The sequence below is a fragment of the Canis lupus genome, chromosome 16, assembly GCF_003254725.2.
Source record: "Canis lupus dingo isolate Sandy chromosome 16, ASM325472v2, whole genome shotgun sequence".
Lineage (NCBI taxonomy): Eukaryota > Metazoa > Chordata > Mammalia > Carnivora > Canidae > Canis > Canis lupus.
The window spans coordinates 14,842,501-14,864,189 of NC_064258.1; the positions used below are offsets into that span (position 1 = coordinate 14,842,501).

The 21,689-nt window shown below is 42.4% G+C and overlaps 2 long non-coding RNA genes across 2 annotated transcripts; both read left to right on the plus strand.

The window, feature by feature from the left end:
- The first annotated feature begins 8,215 nt into the window (after positions 1 to 8,215).
- Positions 8,216 to 12,336, plus strand: LOC112673026 (uncharacterized). Its single transcript, XR_003144705.3, has 3 exons — positions 8,216 to 8,886; positions 9,632 to 9,691; positions 10,730 to 12,336. It is a non-coding gene; the product is annotated as an uncharacterized LOC112673026 (long non-coding RNA).
- A 3,279-nt stretch (positions 12,337 to 15,615) lies between these two features.
- Positions 15,616 to 18,582, plus strand: LOC118351089 (uncharacterized). Its single transcript, XR_004805899.2, has 2 exons — positions 15,616 to 17,631; positions 18,075 to 18,582. It is a non-coding gene; the product is annotated as an uncharacterized LOC118351089 (long non-coding RNA).
- Positions 18,583 to 21,689: the final 3,107 nt, after the last annotated feature.

The following is a 21,689-nucleotide window of genomic DNA, read 5'->3' on the forward strand; positions in this document are numbered from 1 at the left end:
TTTTTTCCTCAGCTAATTAAATTATTGCCATCTTCTTTTAGTCCTATCAGATGCCTTTGACTTATCATCAAGGCTTTTTGTAGCCTTTTTTCCTACTTGCAAATTATCTACTTCATGCAGATTTCATTTTTCAAGTTTGGGACAGTAGTTCATGAAATAATTTCAAATTCTATTCCCATGTGCATTACATGTTGAGCTGTAGATGTTCACATGTAATGGAATGTTTAATTTTCATAAGTGTTGGACATGCGGGAATTGTATCTTCATGTCCATGCTGATTCAGTTCAACAAGCATCTATTGACTTCTCTATGCCGGACTCTATTTGGGATACTTGGCCTATATCAGTGAACAAGAGAGAAAAAAATTCTTACTCTAGTGCTTCTTACATCTTATAATATACATTCTCTAGTTCTGCTCCACCCACCAAAAGTTTTCCATTTCCTTCCATGTTATTCATTCTTATAAGTACTACTAGAAAGTTTCCAATGAAAACTTGTGCTAATGTCCAATAAAAACAATTTAAAAAGCAAACAGGTAGTACTTAAATTGTGTTCATGTGTTATGCACTGCTCTAAACTGGTTACATATATTAAGTCATTTAATCTGCATAACAAGTATATGGGGTGGACACTGTTTATTATCATCATCCATACTATTGAATATATCAGTAGTCATTTCTCCTGAGTAAATACCTAGAAAGTAATTGCTGGATGGTATGGGAAGTATATTTTTAACTTCATAAGAGATTGCAAAGTTTCCTCTAAATCACATTCCTACCGTCAATGCCTGACAGACCCAGTTGCTCTCCATCTGTGCACTGCTAAATATTGTCATCCATTCTGATTTGGTCCTAAAGATGATATGTAGTAATATCTCATCATAGCCTTTTTTGAAGGATAAAAATATTTTATTTAATAGTTTTCTATACATTTATACCTCATAAATATTTAGACATAGGAGATAGTACCTACCCTTCCTATCTTGATCTCTATCTGACAAATGTTTGGAGGCGAGCCTGTGCTGAGGCATTGTAGGGCAGTAACAGGCAAACAAAACACAACACCCAAGACTGGGACAATGTAAAAAGTACAACATTTATGTAATTGGGATAACAGAAGGAGAAGAATGGGAAATGAGCAGATGAAATATTTGAAGACACAATGATTTATTTCCTCAAATCACAGATCCCAGGAGCTCAGAAAACACAAGTGGGATAAATATCAAAACCACACACCTAGGCAATTCATATTGAAATTGCAGAAAACTAAAGACAAATAGAAACCTTGAAGGCAGCCAGCGGGGAGGAACCTTACCTATAAAGGAATAACAATAATTAGAGCCAGCTGCTCATCAGAATCTATGCAAAGAGAAGAGAGAGTAGTCAAACTATTAAAGTATTAAAAAGAAAAAAAACTACCAGTGTAGAATTCTACATCAGATGAAACTGTTCTTCAATTAATGAAATAAACATTTTCTTAAAAATTAAGAAAAATTTATTGTTTGCAGACTGTACTATAAGACATTTTGAAAGTTCTTTTAAAGGAGCAAGATAACATGTCAAAAACTTGGATTTACATAAAGAAATAAAGTGTACCGGAAAAAAAATGCATATCAGTATTTGATATTTTTCTACAAGAAAAGATCTGTTGTTATGAGTAAGGACCAAGAGAAATAGATGGGACATCCTTAGAAACTTCTGAGATAAAAAATAGATTAGAAATGGGAGCATGATTAACTGACACATGGAAATACATAGGTCAGCATCTATACTGTCAACCTAGAGAAAGAATTCCTGCTGTGTTAACATAGAGTTTATTTCTTTTTTAAAAAAAGATTTATTTGTGTGTGTGAGAGAGAGAACATTAGCAGGCAGTGGGGGGGCGGGGGCAGTGGAAGGGACTCTTCAAGCAGACTCCGTGCTGAGCGTGGAGCCCGACCCTGGCTTCATATCACACCCCATGAGATGATGACCTGAGGCACCCAGGCAGCCCATGGTGTGTTTCTGTAAAGTCCACTCTAGAATGGTGTCAGGGATTGAAAGTAACGGTCTCCCTGTTACTGCCCTACAATGCCTCAGCACAGGCTCACCTCCAAACATTTGTCAGATGGAGATCAAGATAGGAAGGGTAGGTACTATCTCCTATATCTAAATATTTACGAGGTATAAATGTATAGAAAACTATTAAATATTTTTATCCTTCAAAAAAGGCTATGATGAGATATTACTACATATCATCTTTAGGACCAAATCAGAATGGATGACAATATCTAGCAGTGCACAGATGGAGAGCAACTGGGTCTGTCAGGCATTGATGGTAGGAATGTGATTTATACTATACTTTTGTATCCTTGCGTTTCAGTTTGGGTAATTATTGCTACCCTATGTTCAAATTTGCTATTTCTTTACCTGGCTATGTTAAATCAGGTATGAGCACATTGAGTACATTCTCTCTCCCACTGCTCTCTATTAAAATAAATTTTAAAAATCTTTTTAAAAATAAAAATAAAATCAGTTGACCAATAGCTGTTTATCTAAAGCAATAACAATAATGTTACTAGCTGATATAGCATATAGCCAAGTGAAATGCATGAAAGAAATTTCCTAAGGCTTACAATGGACGAATTGGTTAATACTCTATTAAAAGTTACCTGTACAAAAAAAAATAAAAATACAAAATACAAAATAAAAAATAAAAAAGTGACCTGTACTATATGTGAAGTGGTATAGCATCATTTCAAAGTATACTTAGATTAGTTTAAACTGCATGTATGATTAGAAATATCAACACCTCTCTTTCAAGAACTGGTTGACCTAGCAGGCAGAAAATCAGTAGGCGAGTTGAACCTGAAATCGGTAGAATATGAATCAACTTGATCTGACATTGACAGTAGGTGGTGAATACTCCTAATGAGAGAAAAATACACACTCTTTGCAAGCTCACTCGGTGGACTCTACAAGATACCATATTCAGAGACACAGAACACAGCATAAAAAATTTAAGAAAATAAAAAACATACAAGTATGTTTTCAGACCACAATGTAACAAAACTAAAAACCAATATGTATGAAACCTATATGTGGAAAATTATAAAACTTGGATGAAACAAATTGGACGTAAAAGAATAGGAAATATTCTATTTTTATGGATTCATAGACTCAATACTGGTAAAATACCAATTATTCCCAACTTGATCTAGAAGTTCAAAACAAATGCAATCAAAATCTCAAATACTATACATTCCACATTTGCAATCTTTTCTATTTATCTACTCCTTTCCAATTGTATAGCTTATTCACTTTGTTTGACGATCTACTCAGCAGGCAATTATTGATTGTCTCCTATTAGACATGTACACCTTGGAAATGATGAAATTCATTAGATGTAGCTCTCCTGAAGGAGGAGGTGGCTGCACTTTGCCACCTCTTAGATGCATCATTTATCATACTTTTATGGTCAGGATTGCTCCTTTAGCATCAAGCGGCAGACCTGCCACATTAGTTGTATGCACTGAAGAGGAAAATGAGGACTGCATGGGCTTCAGGGACTAGCAGAGGCTCCACGGTTACCTTGGTTTGTCAGCTCTGGTTTCCTTACCCCATCAATTAACCAAGAATGCCCCAACCAATTTTCATATATTCATTCTAGAGCTGGTTATACAATATGGCAGCCACTAGCCACATGTGGTTATTTTAATTTAAATTAATTGAAATAAAATAAAAATTTAGTTCCTCAGTTGCAACAGCCACACTTCAAGGACTCAAGATTCACATGGGGCTAATGGCCACTGCATTGGACAGTGAGAATTTTACAACTTATTTTACAAAGAGTTTTGTAAAACAGTACTGACTAGATTCTCTATACTAACCCAAACAGACTTTTGTTATCCTATCCAATTTTCTTATGTCAAAAAAAAAAAAACCACCTAATTTTGCTAAGATCCTTAAATCTTTTCTTAACAAAAATGTAATTCTGAAGAAATTTTCAGAGCCTAATACTTATTGCATTAGCCATATTTAATGAAGACTAGGAGTACTGCATTATGTGAGAAGGAAGAGTCTTCATGGAATGAGTACTAAAGGTTCAAATATCAGAATATTTCTGGAGATAGTTCAGTAACTTTATAATGTTACTGTACAGTGTACATTATCTTTCATGTTAGGTTTATCAAGATAAATACAGAAACAAGCATTTTATTAATTCTGATTTATTTATAATATTTTCTTTTAACTAGAATCAGTTGCTGGATAGAAAATTAACTTTTCTTCCCTCCTACCATCATAGCACATCATTCACCCATAACAGTATTTCTCTTATTTAGTGTCATCCCAAAGGTTTTGTGTTATTGTTTGCTTTTGTTTATGCATTCATCTGGCCCACTAGTTTCTGAACTTTGGAAAAATGCTTTAGGAGAATACCAAAACCTATACCAGGTTTCCCCATAAAGCCTAGTATATAATGCTTTGAAGGGAGTGAACACTTAAACCTTCACTGAAATAATAACTGATCATTAATTTGAAAATATGCATAACATGGCAATTTCCTGTGAAAATAAGGACTTCTTAGAGTGTCAAGAAACACAAGACATGATCTGTGTGTGTTCTAAGGCTTAAAAAAAGATTTACTTATTAATTTACATATTTATTTCCTTATGTATTTATTTTGAATAGATACGGGGTATGTCCTCCCCAAATATCCCACATCACATTTGGTCGGTCTGCTTGATTCTCTAAATCAGTTAACCATTTGGTTCTCATACTGAGTAACCTATGTCTTACAATTTAATCTTTATCTTTAATAAAAGTACTACTTTAGCCTGCTACCACTAACATCTTTTCAATTTTTTTTTTTTTTTTTTTTTTTTTTAGAATTTATGTAGGAAATAAGGTTGAATTTTATTGGTATTCCTCACAGTCCTTGTCAGCAAGGATTTGATATCTATGCTATTAATTTTGGATTTATCCTGGAGTCGATAAGAAGTTATAATAGCATTTGAGCTACCTGGTGTTAAGTATAGTATTTTGTAACTAATCCGTAGTAGGAAAGGGAATGGTTGTTTATGATAAAAATGAGAAGCAAAAATATCACTTGAGAAAATTTACGAGATGACATTTCTGTGTGCACAAGTCTCTTAGTCTCTGTATATACAAGGGATGAGAAGGCTTTGAGAACCATTTCAGGGCAGCCTCTGTGGCGCAGCAGTTTAGTGGCGCGTGTAGCCTGGGGCGTGATCCTGGAGACCCGGGATCGAGTCCCACGTCAGGCTCCCTGCATGGAGCCTGCTTCTCCCTCTGCCTGTGTTGTGTCTCTGCGCCTCTCTCTCTGTGTGTCTCTGAATAAATAAATAAAATATTAAAGAAAAGAAAGTTCTTTCTTTAAAAAAAAAAGAGAACCATTTCAGTGTTGAGACTTTTTCTCTTGTAATTTTTAACTAAGATTGAGATTACTATAAACCGTTTCAATAGTCACTGCCCATAAGCAGTTGTAAAGACGGCATACTTCTTATGAACCACCTCTGATTCACAAAAAGAGTATTTGTCTCTTTTCTCCGCCCTACCAATTATGCTAGCTTGATATGTTCCAGAACCAGAAGCCAGAAGTGAAGGAAGAGAGTTAGGGGACTGAGGTTTAGAGGGATGAAAAACACTCCCTAGAACCTGTGATTTTATTTGAATATGTTACATAAATTCCACCGGAAGACTTAAAATTCTATTTTGAGATCTGCCCTATGACCCAGCAATTGCACTGCTGGGGATTTGCCCCAAAGATACAGATGCAATGAAACACCGGGACACCTGCACCCCGATGTTTCCAGCAGCAATGTCCACAATAGCCAAACTGTGGAAGGGGCCTCGGTGTCCATCAAAAGATGATGGATAAAGAAGCTGTGGTCTATGTATACAATGGAATATTCCTCAGCCATTAGGAACGACAAATACCCATTTGCTTCGACGTGGATGGACCTGGAGGGAATGATGCTGAGTGAAGTAAGTCAATCAGAGACCGACAAACATTACATGGTCTCATTCATTTGGGGAATATAAATAATAGTGAAAGGGAATAGAGGGGAAGGGAGAAGAAATGGGTAGGAAATATCAGGAAGGGAGACAGAATATGGAAGACTCCTAACTCTAGGAAACGAACTAGGGGTGGTGGAAGGGGAGGTGAGGGGGGGGTGGAGGTGACTGGGTGATGGGCACTGAGGGGGGCACTTGACGGGATGAGCACTGGGTGTTATTCTGTATGTTGGCAAATTGAACACCAATAAAAAATAAATTTATTATTTAAAAAAATAAAATTCTATTTTGATTTGTTTGTCCAAAAAATACATATTTTAATACCAGTTATAACTTAAAAATAAATATAATTCTTCCTTACTATATAGACAGTAAGAATACACAGACCAGATTACCTGTTCTTCAAGCTACAAGGACCTTCAAATCATTATCTTGTCTAACACCGTGCTAGTAAGAAAACATTATCAACTATGATGTTTAGAAAGGTTACCTAGGGAGAATAAAACCAGTTATTTTAACCTATATATTTTGTGGTTCAGTCGCTGATCAATGCACTTTGAAAATAACAATAATCAAGTGATAAGAGTTTATGCTTAATTCTTAAATCTTTCACAAGGTACAAGCTCAAAACCATTATATTCAATATTACAAATATTAAAGCCAGTGTCTTTTAAATTATGTAAGTTAATTTCTTAGAACTTATTCAGAGGAAATTACGCAAATTATAACTTATCCTATAAATAATCCATGTTATACTCACATCTTTTTAAATCTACAATTCGTATGTCTTACAAAAATTCTCGCCATTGTCTGCTAAACTTGTAGAAATTTAGAAAATGGAAAGAATTTTAATTTTGTGGCCACAATCATAGAGTCCATGAGGGTTCGGGTAATAACAGGGGCCTTGGCAGGTTCCTTAGGGCAGTACCTCGGGACCTGGACAGCGGGGCGTGGAGCAGCGGTGGGGCCACCCGGGAACCGCCCTGGCCGAGTCCCGCTGCAGCCCTGGGGCGACCCGGGGCCTGCCCCGCCCCCCGCGGCCCCGCCCGGCCTCAGGTCCCTCCCGACCCCCCAGGCTCCTTGGCCCACGCTCCCCCCCACCCCCAGCATCCCGGGCCCCTGTCCGCCCCCCGCGGCCCCGCCCGGCCTCAGGTCCCCCCCAGGCTCCTTGGCCCACGCCCCCCGCGGGCCCGCCCGGCCTCCCGACCCCCCCAGGCTCCTTGGCCCACGCCCCCCCCTCCCGACCCCTCAGGCTCCTTGGCCCACGCCCCCCCCCCAGCATCCCGGGCCCCTGCCCGCCCCCCGCGGCCCCGCCCGGCCTCAGGTCCCTCCCGACCCCCCAGGCTCCTTGGCCCACGCCCCCCCCCACCCCCAGCATCCCGGGCCCCTGCCCGCCCCCCCGCGGCCCCCACGGGCCCCAGGTCCCTCCCGACCCCCCAGGCTCCTTGGCCCACGCCCCCCCCCACCCCCAGCATCCCGGGCCCTTGCCCGCCCCCCGCGGCCCCCACCGGCCTCAGGTCCCGCCCGACCCCCCAGGCTCCTTGGCCCACGCCCCCCCCCCCGACCCCCAGCATCCCGGGCCCCTGCCCGCCCCCCGCGGCCCCCACCGGCCTCAGGTCCCTCCCGACCCCCCAGGCTCCTTGGCCCACGCCCCCCCCCACCCCCAGCATCCCGGGCCCTTGCCCGCCCCCCGCGGCCCCGCCCGGCCTCAGGTCCCTCCCGACCCCCCAGGCTCCTTGGCCCACGCCCCCCCCCACCCCCAGCATCCCGGGCCCTTGCCCGCCCCCCGCGGCCCCCACCGGCCTCAGGTCCCGCCCGACCCCCCCAGGCTCCTTGGCCCACGCCCCTCCCGACCCCCGACCCCCAGCATCCCGGGCCCCTGCCCGCCCCCCGCGGCCCCGCCCGGCCTCAGGTCCCGCCCGACCCCCCAGGCTCCTTGGCCCACGCCCCCCCCTCCCGACCCCCCAGGCTCCTTGGCCCACGCCCCCCCCACCCCCAGCATCCCGGGCCCCTGCCCGCCCCCCGCGACCCCGCCCGGCCTCAGGTCCCTCCCGACCCCCCAGGCTCCTTGGCCCACGCCCCCCCCACCCCCAGCATCCCGGGCCCCTGCCCGCCCCCCGTGGCCCCGCCCGGCCTCAGGTCCCGCCCGACCCCCAGCCTCCCCCGCCGACCCCCGCCCCCGCGGACCACCCCGCCGGCCTCAGGTCGCGCCCCCCGCGGGCCGCCCTCAGCCCCCATCGCGCAGTGGGGCGCTGCTTACCGCAGGCCGAGTGCGGGTCAGAGCCCTGCCCCAGGGGGAGCCGCCGGTGGGTCCCGGTCCAGGCCGCGGCTTCCCCAACGGCCCCCGCCCGGGTCCCCCCCAGACTGATGCGCCTCTGCCCCCCGCGCCTCCTTCCGTTGAGGCCGTTGGAGCCCGGAGCGCGCGGCCGCGGGGGGCCTGGCCTGGGCGGGGCGGCGGGGCGGGAGCCCGGGGCGCGCTGCTGCTTGGCCACTTTGGGCTCTAACCTCGCTCCTCCCCTGGGCTGTGGGGTTTTTTGATTACAGGAAACTAGAGGACTGTAGGGAAGTGCCGCCTTGAGCGGGCTGAAGCGACTGCTGTCACTACTACATTCTCTTCTAGGTGTGACAGCGCCTTGGATCTAGAGACAAGCTTCTTGTTCGCCAGGAGCACCCCCTGCAATGTGCATTTTCGGGTCATATCCGCATATAAATGCCTGTTTTTAACTACTTCATGCACAGGTTCTTAGCAGAGAGTCATGTTTTAGTTCTAGGATTATGCTTATTTCTTTCTTTAGGGTTGCTTTTGTAATGAATCAGCACTTACATACACCTCTACTAGGCAATCATGGAGTTGGCACCCCAAAGAAAGGTAATTTTCGGTCATTTTTAAAAATGTAACAAACACAATTATATTTGCATTTTAGGCCTCGTTTAATGATGTGACCTCTAGAATGCTTATCACATCAGTTCATCGTGTTTTTTATTTTATTTATTTACTCATGATAGACACAGAGAGAGAGAGAGAGAGAGAGGCAGAGACGCAGGCAGAGGGAGAAGCAGGCTCCCTGCAGGGAGCCGGTCGCGGGACCCTATCCGGGTCTCCAGGATCAGGCCCTGGGCTGAAGGTGGCGCTAAACCACTGAGCCCCCGGAGCTGCCCGGTTCATCAGGTTTTGCGTCTGTGGTGCTCCGTCCTTGAATAGGACATTTCATACCACTCTTCCACAAACATTTAATGTTCTTTGAATTCTGAAAATTCTGTTCTAAAAATATTTGCAACAATTTGAAGGACTTTGAATTTGTGAAATTGTGAAATAAAGTTGAAACAGTAGAAAAGTTTATTCGGAGGGGATTGACCTCTGCACATGTGTTTGAGTTAAAATAATGATGTAAAAGTAAACTTTGTGTATTTCTTCCTGTACTTTAAACAGTATTTTCAGATTCTCAGTGTAGAATTAAACATTGCTGATACTAAAAAAGAAATACATCTTGTGTCTTCCCCCAAGTAATACTATGGTTGCCGAGTCGTGAGAAATAACACCACAGTGATTATGTCCTCAACTGCCAGGCTTTTTCTTTTTTTTTTTTTCTCTCCTGTTACCGTATCATAATTAGCTTCACCACATGGACTGAATTCTATTAGCTGAGCAGAGACAGAGCAATGTCAGCTCTCAGGTGAGTATGGCTACTTCCAAACTTTTTGAATCTGCAAAATGTACAACTCAGAGCTAGTGAAAATTCCTCTCTCTTTCTTTCAATGACAGAGGATATTTACCCCCGGATCCTCTGGGATGGTATCTGAAACTCTGTAGACACTCCTGGAAACTTTAGGATTTTAGTACTTTTTTAAGTTGTCAGTAATGATGCAGTTTGTTGTACAAGTCTGCAGCTTAGGACCTCCAAGGACCTCTTCCTTATTTACAAATGTTTCATTGCCTTTTTTAAAAATGTAAAATGCTCTTACCAATATTTTCTGTGTTTACAAGCAGTTTAGCTTGACTCTTCTATCGCAGGCCTAGTCTTTTCTTTAGCACGTTAGTTTGGGTGTGACTATTTGTCAAAGTACTGAGCGTTATGTATGCCTACTCCTTATATTTTGATGTCTGGTCTTCTCTTTGCAGCATTATATTTAATTTGAGCCAAACTCTATGTATTTAACATATCCTGAACGCATTATTCCTCAAATTCAACAAATTCTTTATCACTTAAATTCTAATTTGGAACTTGTCAAAGTTTTGTTTCATGAGTCTATAAGGAGTGGAAGCAAAACATTTGTAATGCTGTGTTTTTGTTGCTTTCACATGCATGATCTCAGTAATCACTTTGAGTTGTTATTAGCAGTGCAGCATTATTCCAGGTTCTTAGATCTAAGGACTGAGATTGAGGAATGTGTAGTAACTTACTCAGTGTTTTTTTTTTAATAAAAACTTAGTGTTTTTAATTAATGAATATTAGAATTGTTATTTTTCTGACTCTAATCCCATTGTCCTTTCTTGTACTAATTATCTCCCCTTGAGAATCTTTACATATAGGTACTTCGTATATTTTGTTCCCCAAATAAATTTTGAATGAAAACAGATCAGATGATTACTGAAAAGAAAATCCTTCCCCTCCTGTGTAACTAGTATATGTTTTGAACTCAAATGTATCATTTTGCTTTTTATTTAGGAATTTTTTTAATGTATATATATTTTTTATTTATTTATGATACAGAGAGAGAGAGAGAGAGGCAGAGACACAGGCAGAGGGAGAAGCAGGCTCCATGCACCGGGAGCCCGACGTGGGACTCGATCCCAGGTCTCCAGGATCGCGCCCTGGGCCAAAGGCAGGTGCCAAACCGCTGCACGACCCAGGGAACCCTTATTTAGGAATTTAAAAAGGTTAAATAAGTTTTCACATCATTTCGTACAATGAATAATTCATTACCTGATACATATTTTTATCCTCCAAGGACTTAAATACAGTAGACACCTCTTGTGTATTATGACAGGAGGGGGAAGAGCCCACATGTACTGTTTGGTTCCCATGACCTTTTCTGTATCCTCCAGGGACACTTGCTGGTGTCCGCTCATTTCCTCCCTTGACACGTAGAGGGAGGCCACACTGAGGCAAGAGAAACATGGCATGTCTTTCTACCCTTTGAGAGGTGCTAAGCTTTTTCTCTGGCATTAATCCAGTTTTGCTTCTACATCAGGAAAGGAACCTCAAGAGGGAAAATACACCATCTTCTGGGTCCTGACCCCCATGTAGTCCAGGCTGTTGAGTTCCTCTCAACTGAGCATCTTCCATTGAATTGTTATTTCAAAGACCTCTGTGTTTCAGAAGCCTTCTAGTTTAGGACACCTGTTTCTGGGGCGCTCCCTCTCTCTGCACAAAAATACCAAGTCAGAAGGCCCAGAGCCCCGCAGCAGTGTCCTCTCCCAGTAGACCTGCTTAGCTGGGGAGAGTCACAGTCAAGTAGCAAAGCCAGCGCCAAAGGGCTCCCATTCCACTCTCCTTCCTACCTCGGAGAGGGAATTGAGACCTTTTCATGGTATCTGGAAACAAAGGAACTCTTTATCAGCAGGTTGAACCTTCCCTTTGGGCACAACTGTTCTTTAAATTAAGGTAAACATTGTTTTTTTTTTTTTTTTTTACCTATTTAAAACATTAATGCCTTGGCTCTAATTTTGTCACCTTGCTGTATTTTAATTTCTCCAGGACAAAATAATCGGTTTACTTTTTTAGATTTTCAATCTGATTCTCCCCCTTATGCATTGCATATTATAACAAATAGTAATAGAACTTAGCCAAATAGGCTGTGACAATTAATTTTTTTTATTGGAGTTCAATTTGCCAACATATAGCATAACACCCAGTGCTCATCCCGCCAAGTGCCCCCCTCAGTGCCCATCACCCAGTCACCCCAACCCCCCACCCATCTCCCCTTCCACTACCCCTTGTTCATTTCCCAGACCTAGGTGTCTCATGTTTTGTGACAATTAAATTAATAATTCATTTTGGTTGCAAGTGTTTAGGCCTTGTGCTTTGACTGATATATGCAAAAATGATAATTTATTACAAATAAATTCATATACTTGCACTATAGTTTGATGAACCAGTAAATTTTGTCTGCATGACTGTCATTAGACAGAAAGTTAGATCATTTCAAATATATATGTTTGACTTCATGAACACCTGAAATGATGGCTCGCGTAAGAACATGTTTTTGTTTTTTGTCCCTAAATTTGTATGAACTTACTTTAAGGTACTAAGTACACTCCTGTATTTCTGAAGTCTTGTACACTTAAATATAAAGAACTAAATATAACCACATTCAATTCACATTCCAAAATAATAGACTCAATTAATTTGCAAGTTCATTCTAAAGTCTTTCTTATTTTCAAGGAGTAATTCTGTTTGTAATATAGTAAGCCAAAGTATCTTTATGACTGAGTTTGCTCATAGGAATCGAGCAAATGAGCCTCTGCACAATGACCACCGCTGAAACAGCCCTGCTAAGTTTTTCTCGCGTGGGAGTCAGGTGCATATTCTAATAGAAGGAGATGGCATTCCTGGTTCCCTGGGTGGAGGTCAGCTGGGCTCTGAGTGACTGTAAATAGCAGAAGGGGAAAAGGCTCACTGGAAATCCAAGTTTGTGGTGTCCAGGGGCCAGCAAAGTTATCTGCCTTGACAGTGTCTCAGGGGGGCTTTAACGCCCCAACCACCTTTTCCACTAGAAGATTTTAAATTGGATCCACGTGTCAGAGAGTCTAAGACCCAAATAATTTCAGAACATGGGAAATGTACCTGTTTCTTTCAAGTTGTTAATTAATGAATACTTCGATAAAAACCTTAGTATTTCCTTAGTGAAGAATTTGGGAGGCATCAACTCAGGTTGTAAAACTCAGAGAGTGTGTGGTGGTTGACATGGGGAGTCTTGAGGCCCCAGGGCGAGCCCAGGATTGGTCAGGGCTTTTGTTCAGGTGAATGGGTTTTCCCTAGGCCTGTTTCAGATCCCTGAGCTCTTTTCATGGATGCTGGCTCTATCTCCTTTTTACCAGACACTTGGGATTTGTGATTCGTCATCTTCCTTTTCATAGTATCTTTGATCTTATTGATAAGTAAAATCTTGCCCCCCCCCCCCATTTTTATCCATACCAGGTGTTACCTAGGCCCACTGCGCAATAGAAGTACTGGCAGCTCTGCTACCTGGTTCTGGTTTGCTGTAAACCATTAGGCCCAGATGACCAGACGTGATACCCTATAGGGTTTCAGGGTCTTGCTTGTCTCCTTTCCTTTCTCTCCTTTTTCAGAAATGCTTGTATTGCAATGTTAAAATTTTATGAAAGCATCATTGTTCCCTGCTTTTCGGTTTAGATGGAAACATAACTCTTTTTCTGAAAACATGAAAGTATCCCAAACCTAAACATTCCTAGAAAAAAGCATACCAATGTGCACATGCAGTTGTCTTTGCAAGTTTGCTAACAGTAATTTGGGTTGATTTGAAACTTCACTGACATTTATTTATTGAAAGATTTTGTTAATCAGAGGGAGAGAGTATACCAGGGAAGAGGGGCAGAGAGAGAGGGAGAGGGATAAGCAGGCTCCCCGCTGAGCAGGGAGCTCAAAGTGGGGCTGGATCCCAGGACCCTGGGATCGTGACCTGAGCTGAAGGGAGACACTTCACCGACTGAGCCACCCAGGCACCCCAAAACCTTAGGTTACCTTTAAATGAGAGGATAATACAGTTTATAAATATTCTGAATTACATTTATCTAAAGAGATTCAAAATTTTCCTATCAGAAGAGTATGAGCTTAACTCCTGGAATTGTCACTTGATTGTCCATTTGAAAGAACTGTGTTCCTTTGGCTAAGTTGTCATCATTACTTTCATTTTCTGTATTAAAAGACCATCATCAGGGTGTCTGGGGGGCTCACTGGATTAAGCCTCAGACTCTTGCTTTCTGCTCTTGATCTCAGGGTCTTGAGTTCAAGCCCCACATTGGGCTCCATGCTGGCTGCTGGACATGGAGTCTACTTAAAAAGAAAAAAAAAAAAAAAGGTTCGTCATCTTCCTCAGTGTTTATTCCTTATGAATGTCTGTAGGGTAAATACCGTTTTCTGTTCTACCACTGAAATGGGTACCTTATTCTCATGGATGCATTGAGATATTTTCCTCTTGTTGAGTGACCATCGTGTGATGTCTGTGGAGTGTTCTTGGTAAAACTTGTTGGTCACTTTATTCCTGCTGGCCTCAGGCTCACTGTCACCATGACTCACCCACTGCTTATTGGTCTTCCCCTCTCATTTCTTCTCTTACCCCAATGGTTAGCAGTATTTTTTCCCTTTCTACCTTTTTTTTTTTAATGATGGCCCATTTTAAGAAAAATAGTGCTTATAGGCTCTTTTTTGTTGTAAAAAAAAAAAAATTTATACCAGAAATAACTCTCGAGCCAAAATGGAGGAAAACATATGCTTATGTTTACACCTCGGCTTGCTTATGTTAAGGAGTGAGAGGTTGTCCTATGTTTTTTTTTTTTAATTTTATTTATTTATGATAGGCACACAGTGAGAGAGAGAGAGAGAGGCAGAGACATAGGCAGAGGGAGAAGCAGGCTCCATGCACCGGGAGCCTGACGTGGGATTCGACCCCGGGTCTCCAGGATCGCACCTTGGGCCAAAGGCAGGCGCTAAACCGCTGCGCCACCCAGGGATCCCAGGTTGGCCTATGTTATTGCCTCAGTGTTGCATGAGCTCAGGACTCCGTTTCTTCTGTCTTTTCCCATTTCTCCATCTGCAGACAGTATCCAGGGTAGAATAGAATTAATATCTTGTGATCATTTGCCACGGTTTAGTTGTGAACAAGTAGGACCGAACAGACATATAGCCCTGCTAAACGATCACTTCTATGTGGAAAAATAGAAGTCACATCAATTCATCTAAAACCAAGGTTATTTATTATTTCTAGAAAATTTCCTTTTATATGTTACTGATTTAAACTCACAACTTATTAAGGTGCCTACAGAGATAAGTATATATCTTCCACGAAAGCTATCTTGTCAGTGTCTAGGAAATAGTTCCCAATTAAGTGGGTAATTTCAATGTTCTTTGGTTGCTTCCTGACAAGTGTTTTCTTGCTGAAATGGGTGTTTTCTAACTACGACTTGATGAACGTTCCTGGTGGAAGTGAACAGAGGTGTCAGTGGTCCAGAAGGTCGGGTTCTCAGATCCTCATGTGTTGGCTGAAGTTTCCACCTTACTTTCTTGGCAAGGGATTTGGACCTCGTTAGAGTTCATTCTCGGGGCTCATCCGCAAGGGGATGGAAATCCCTCTCTCCGGGTCCCGCCTGCCTCTGGCTCCGCAGCCTCCCTGGAGCAGTGGCGGCCCTGCTCCTCCTGCGGCCCAGTGCTCAGGAGCTGCGAGGGGCTCCGGCCTCTGGGCCTCTGGGCCTCTGGGCCTCTGTGCTGCGGTTGCCCTGCAGGCCTGAGCGCACGTTCCTTGCCTTCCCTTCCTCGTGTGCTTCCGCTCCCCCTGGCCTTAGCACCGCGCAGGAGAGCCCCTTGCCCTCCCTGCCTTGCTTTTGTTCTCTTTTTGTTTTCTTTTTTTAATAATAAATTTATTTTTTATTGCTTTTGTTTTCTAAGGCAGAATGGACTTCCCAGTGTTTGTGGTAATGACGTGCACTTAAGGATGTTTAAAGAAGTGGCCTTATAAAATGCATATTTGTATTATTAAGATAGTGCTCAGGTTGCCGCTCCAGAAAATAGGTCAGATCTTCCTGTGAGATCCAGGGGCTGGTTTTTCCCTGGTCTTAATTCCAGGAAAGGTTGTGCTTTTCTGAAACAAGTTGTCATTTTGGTCTTAAGTACCAGCACATCCTCTGTCTAAGTGAGTTTTCCTCTTTCTGTTTACTGCTGTGTGTTATTTTCTTTTTGAAAATAATCTTAATTTCCTTATGGCTATTTGTTAATTTTATCCATTCTAGAGAAAGCCTTTGTGCAGTACCGAGTATGCTAGAACTGTCATCCAAATAATGATATATTTTTCTAGACTGAAGAGATCTAGATGTATTATTGTGTTTCATATCTTTAATACTTGACTGGCTTTAAACAAAATAAATAGCTGTTCATGCATGACTGATAGGGTTTTAGTTTTTGTCACCCAGTGAAATAGGCTTGGGGATTAGCCATAGGTCATCATCAGTTTAAAGAGAGGAAAATGCACTTGTTTTAATATCTGTGTGATCGAGATACCAAGCTACATTTTCCTCTCTAGCAGAGATGTGTCACACGAGGTTGTAGCTGTGTTCAGTGTAGTGTGGATGGATGCAAAATGGAGGGAAACGTTCCAGTCTGAAGCATTGTCATCTTTTCTCCTAATGAGCCTAAAATTCTAACAAACAATGCACTTTTGGTTTTTTTGTATTGTTTTTTTTTTTCAGCAGGTATATATGCTTTCATTTTATTCATATGATAGTTTACCCAGTACAGCTCTAGGCTCCAACACCTTAAAAAATAACTCTCCTTTCCATACAAATATCACATCAAAATTCAGGTCCAGATTAATTTCACACACATTAACCTCCAACAGTTAAGCAACGATTTCCTCTGAGATACTTGCTACTCTCATTTCACAATGGATTTGGTTCATATAAATTGATGAAGACAACAGAAAAGAAAGAAAAGAAAAGAAATGAAATGAAAAGTGTTTTCTGGACTTAGGTGATTTTGCTTTGGTTGTTAGTAAAACCTAAATGCATTTGTTAAGTTTGTGGTGTCTTGGGAAGACCAGAGACAATCCAGTTACACATTCTTTTTTTATTTTTTTGTATCACTTTTATTGTTTTCAGTTGTTTGATACTGTTTATTACATGGTTCAGATATTTGACTGCTCTGGTTGAAAATGCCTAAATCTTCTGAAGCTTTTTGAGGACATTAATTCTCTTCTTACTTCTGCCTGTCTACCGCTGAGCCCAGCACAGTGTCTTCCATGTGGCGGTTTCAGATATCTGGTCGACTGATTTTTTTTTTTTTTTTAATAAACTGACACCAAGAGGTTATAAGCTGTAACTTTATAATTTGTAGGACAAAAGCTCTGGACTTTGAAGGGAAGCCGTGATCACTGCTCAGTCCCTGCCCACCCCAAACTCTTAGGCCCCAGATGCAGCCACTCTGGACCCTTTGAGATGCTTGTCTGTTCTCCGCGTCCTTGTATCTGAAGAATGAGTATCTGCTGCAACTTCTTGGTTTCCAGGCTCGGGTGCTGTCCGCGTTCCTGCGTGGAAGGGACAGATTGGCGCCCCCTCGCATGCCTCCCCACGCACAAACTCACGCCTCCTCCCACCCGCGGTGCAGACACGGCTCTGCCGCAGAATCAGACCGATGGCCAGTGAGGGTGTTTCCTAACACGTAAGCACCAGGTGCAGCTCGGGAACCTGGGAGGCTCACTTGCCATTTCCAGGCTCGCACAAGTTTTCATTTCTGGAAATTATGGTTCGTGAGGCAGGATGAGGCCTAATCAACATGGTCCGCGTGTGACTCTGGCTTAACAGTCCGGGTGTCGGTGGCCAACAGACCCCTCGCAGTCTGGAAAGCCAGCCGTGTGAGTCAGGGAGAAACAGAACCAACTGGAGGTAAGTGTGTAAATAGATCTACTTTAGGGAGTTGGCTCACACGATGGTGGAGATTGGTGACTCCAAAATCTGCCGGGGGAAGGCCGGCAGCTGGAGGCCCAGGAAGAGCAGACTTCTCCCTTGCTCGGGGGAGTCAGCCTTTGTTCTAGGCAGGCCTTCACCTGATTGGACGAGGCCCACCCACATTATGGAGGGTGATTTGCTTTACTCAAAATTGCCTGATTTAAATTTTTTTTAATTTTTATTTATTTATGATAGTCACACAGAGAGAAAGAGAGAGAGGCAGAGACATAGGCAGAGGGAGAAGCAGGCTCCATGCACCGGGAGCCCGACTTGGGATTCGATCCCAGGTCTCCAGGATTGCGCCCTGGGCCAAAGGCAGGCACTAAACCGCTGCGCCACCCAGGGATCCCGCCTGATTTAAATGTTAATCTCATCCAAAGCCACCCTCAGAGGAACAGCCAGAAAAGTGTTTGACCGGCTCTCTGAGACCACACTCCAGGCGACCTGACACATCAGATTAACCATCACACCATCAGAAATTCATCCTTGAGTGGAAAAATCTCCTCTTCATACACTCAATACACAGCAGCTGTTGTGGCGAACACTGTCGGTCTCGCACGCATCTCTCCTGCTCCGCGGACAGACAAGCCCCTTTCCCAAGACAAGGTCTTGGGAAATTCTTCACCCCTCTCCTGCTTGCTCTCTGGCTGGTGGAACTCCTGTCTTTTTCTTTCTTTCTTGGTTTGCTTCCTCAGTTTTGGTGGTTTGCTGAGACGTATTTTGAAAATATTGTCTTTCCATCTGTGGCTTGTCTTTTTATTCTTTATAAGAGCAGAAGTTGTACATTTTCATGAAGATTAATTTATCATTTTTTTGTGTTTATGGATCATATTTATGTTGCATCAGAGAAATCTTAGTCCAACATAAATAAAAAGACATTTTCTTATATTTTCTTGTGGAAGTGTGATGTTTCAGGCTGTACATTTAGGACCGTGGTTAACTTTATGTTTGTATATAATGCAATTTATCAATTTCTTTCTTTCTTTCTTTCTTTCTTTCTTTCTTTCTTTCTTTCTTTCTTTCTTCTTCTTCTTTCTTTCTTCTTTCTTTCCTTTTCCTTCTTTTCTTTCTTCTTCTCGTTCCTTTTTTGGTATTTATCTATCTCTAGCTGTTTCACCACAGATTTGCTGAAAAGACTTTTCTTTCTCTGCTCCCTTTTATTTCTTTTTCCTGTCTTACTGAAGTGGCTGGAACCGCATAAGAATGTCACACAGAACAGTGAAAAGTGGAGGCCTTGTCCTGTCACTGATCTCAGAGGGAAAGTGTCTACTGCTCCTCTGTCAATGTGATGTTACCTATGGTGTTTTTGTACACGACTTTAATCAGTTTGAAAAAGTTCCCTTCTGTTTTTAATTTGCTGGGGATGGATGCTGCTTTTTCTGCATTGAGATGACATGTGCGTTTTCCTTTCTGCCTATTAATATGGTGGATTATACTAGTTGTTAATTTAATTTGATTATTTAAAAAAGATTTTGTTTACTTATTCATGAAAGACACACACACAGAGGCAGAGGCAGAGGCAGAGGGAGAAGCAGGCTTCCTGCAGGGACCCCGATGCAGGACTCGATCCTGGGACCCTGGGATCATGACCTGAGCTGAAGGCAGATGCTCAACCACTGAGCTACCCAGGTGTCCCCAATAGTTTAATTTTAAACCAACCTTACATTGAACCTCAGTTGGTTGTGATTTATCTTTTTAAATATTGTTAGCTTCAATTTATTAACACTATGTTGAGAATGTTTACACCCATGCTTGTGAAAATATTATATTATATTTTATTTTATTTTATTTTATTTTATTTTGGGGGAATGTCTTTGGTTTTGGTAGCAGAGACTTCTGGCCACTTATGGGCAGGCCCTCGTCCACTTCTCTGCACAGTTTGTCTAGAATTGGTTTGATTTCTTTTTCTTTTTTTTCTTGATTTTATTTATTTATTTGAGTGAGTGAGAGAGAGCGAGAGCGAGTGCACGCATGAGTGGGGGGAGGGGCAGAGGCAGAAGGAGAAGCGGACTCCCCGCTGAGCAGGGAGCCCAACATGAGGGTTGAATCCAGGACCCTGAGATCATGACCTGAGCTGACGGCAGTTGCATCACCGACTGAGGTACCCAGGTGCCCCATTTTATTTCTTAAATATTGGTGGATTCCCCCAGTGGAGCTCCCTGGGCCTGGAATTTTATCTGTCCCTTGGTTTTTACTACAAATTCAATTTTGTTAACAGACATAAGGCTGTTTGTCTTCTTTTCTTGAGTGAGCTTCGGTAGTTTGTCATCCAAGGACCTTGCCCACTTGTCTTAGTTGTCAGAATTATTGGCATGCGTCTGTCCACAATAGTCCCTTATATGCTCTTAATATCTATATCACCTGAAGGGCTGCCACTTCTCACTCCTGCTGTTCGTGACTTTTTGTTCTCTTGGTTTTCCTGGTCAGTCTAGCCAAAGACTTATTCATTACATCAATTTTCTGAAGGAACCAGCTTTCTGTTTCATTGATTCTTGCTGTTGTTTTGCTTTTTTTTTTTTCATGGATTTCCATTCTCATCCGTATGATTTTTTTTTCCTTCTCGTACTATGTTGATTTTTATTCCTCCCCCGCAGTTTCCTAAGATGGAAGATGGAAGTTGGAATTGTTGGTTTTAAACAAACTTTTCTAGGGTAGGTGCTAAGTGATATGTGTTTCCCTCCAGACGCTGCTCCAGCGGCAAGCCTGCACGTGTTGATACAGTGCATTTCATTGTCACTCAGTTCAAAACCCTTTCTAATTTCTTCTTAAAGTTTCTTCTTTGTTCAATGTCTTATTTGGAAACATTTTATTTAGTTACTAAACATTCACAGATTTTCGAGACATGTTTCTAGTATTGATTTACAACCTAATTTCATTTCGTGATTGGAGAACATATCTTTATGACTAAAATCCTTCACAATTTGTTAAGATTTGTTTCATGGCCCGGACTATGGATTATCTTGACAAATATTCCATTTGCACTTGGAAAGAATGTATGTTCTGCTGCTGCCAAGTATCATGTTCTTCTGGAATGTCCCTCAGGTCAGGTCCTCGGTGTTGTAACTGATGGGCTGTCTACATCCGCCATCAATTTACTGAGAGGGATGTTGAAATCCGTGACTCTACTGTTTCTACCTCCTTGTCTTTATCATGTTTGCTTCATGTATCCTGAAGCTCTGTTAGGTACATAAGCACTTAGGACTTTTGTCATGTCCTCTTGATGATCGGACATCTATTTCTTCACGACATAGTTCTGTGTCTCCCCTCTAACAGTCTGGGTCTGAAATCAACCTTGTCAGACATTAACGTGCGACTACTTGCTTTCGATTAGTATGGAATATCTTTTTGCATCCTTTACATTTAACTTATTTGTATCTTTGCATTTCAAGTCACTTTCTCGGGGCGCCTGGGTGGCTCAGTAGGTTGGGTGTCTGCCTTTGGCTTGGGCCATGGTCTTGGAGTCCTGAGATAGAGTCCCGAGTCAGGCTCCCTGCTCAGCTTCTCCTTCTACCTCCGCTGCTCTGCCTGCTTGTCCTCTCACTCTCTCTCTCAAATAAATAAATAAAACCTTAAAAGAAATAAAGTCATTTTTCTGGTGGCTATTATGTGCTGGGGCTGTGGTTTTTCATTGGATCTGACAATCTCTAACTTTTAAGTGGGTTTTGGACCATTTATACTGAGTGTGACTATGGACATGGTTGAGTCTAATTCTATCCACTTGCTACTTGTTTTCTACTGTCCCGTTTGTTTGTTCTCTTTTCTTGTTTCTCTACTTTCTCTTGGATTCATTGACCATTTCTTTTTTATATTCCATATCATTTATGTTGCTACATTATTGGCTATTTTTGTATTGTGATACTTTAGTGGTTTATTTAGTTTTTTAGAGTTTATGATATAAATCTTAATTGACCTGCCTTTGAGCAAGATCGTGCCCCTTCCCATATAGTAAATGCAACTTACACTATGCTCCTACTTCTTCCTTTCACTTAGCACAT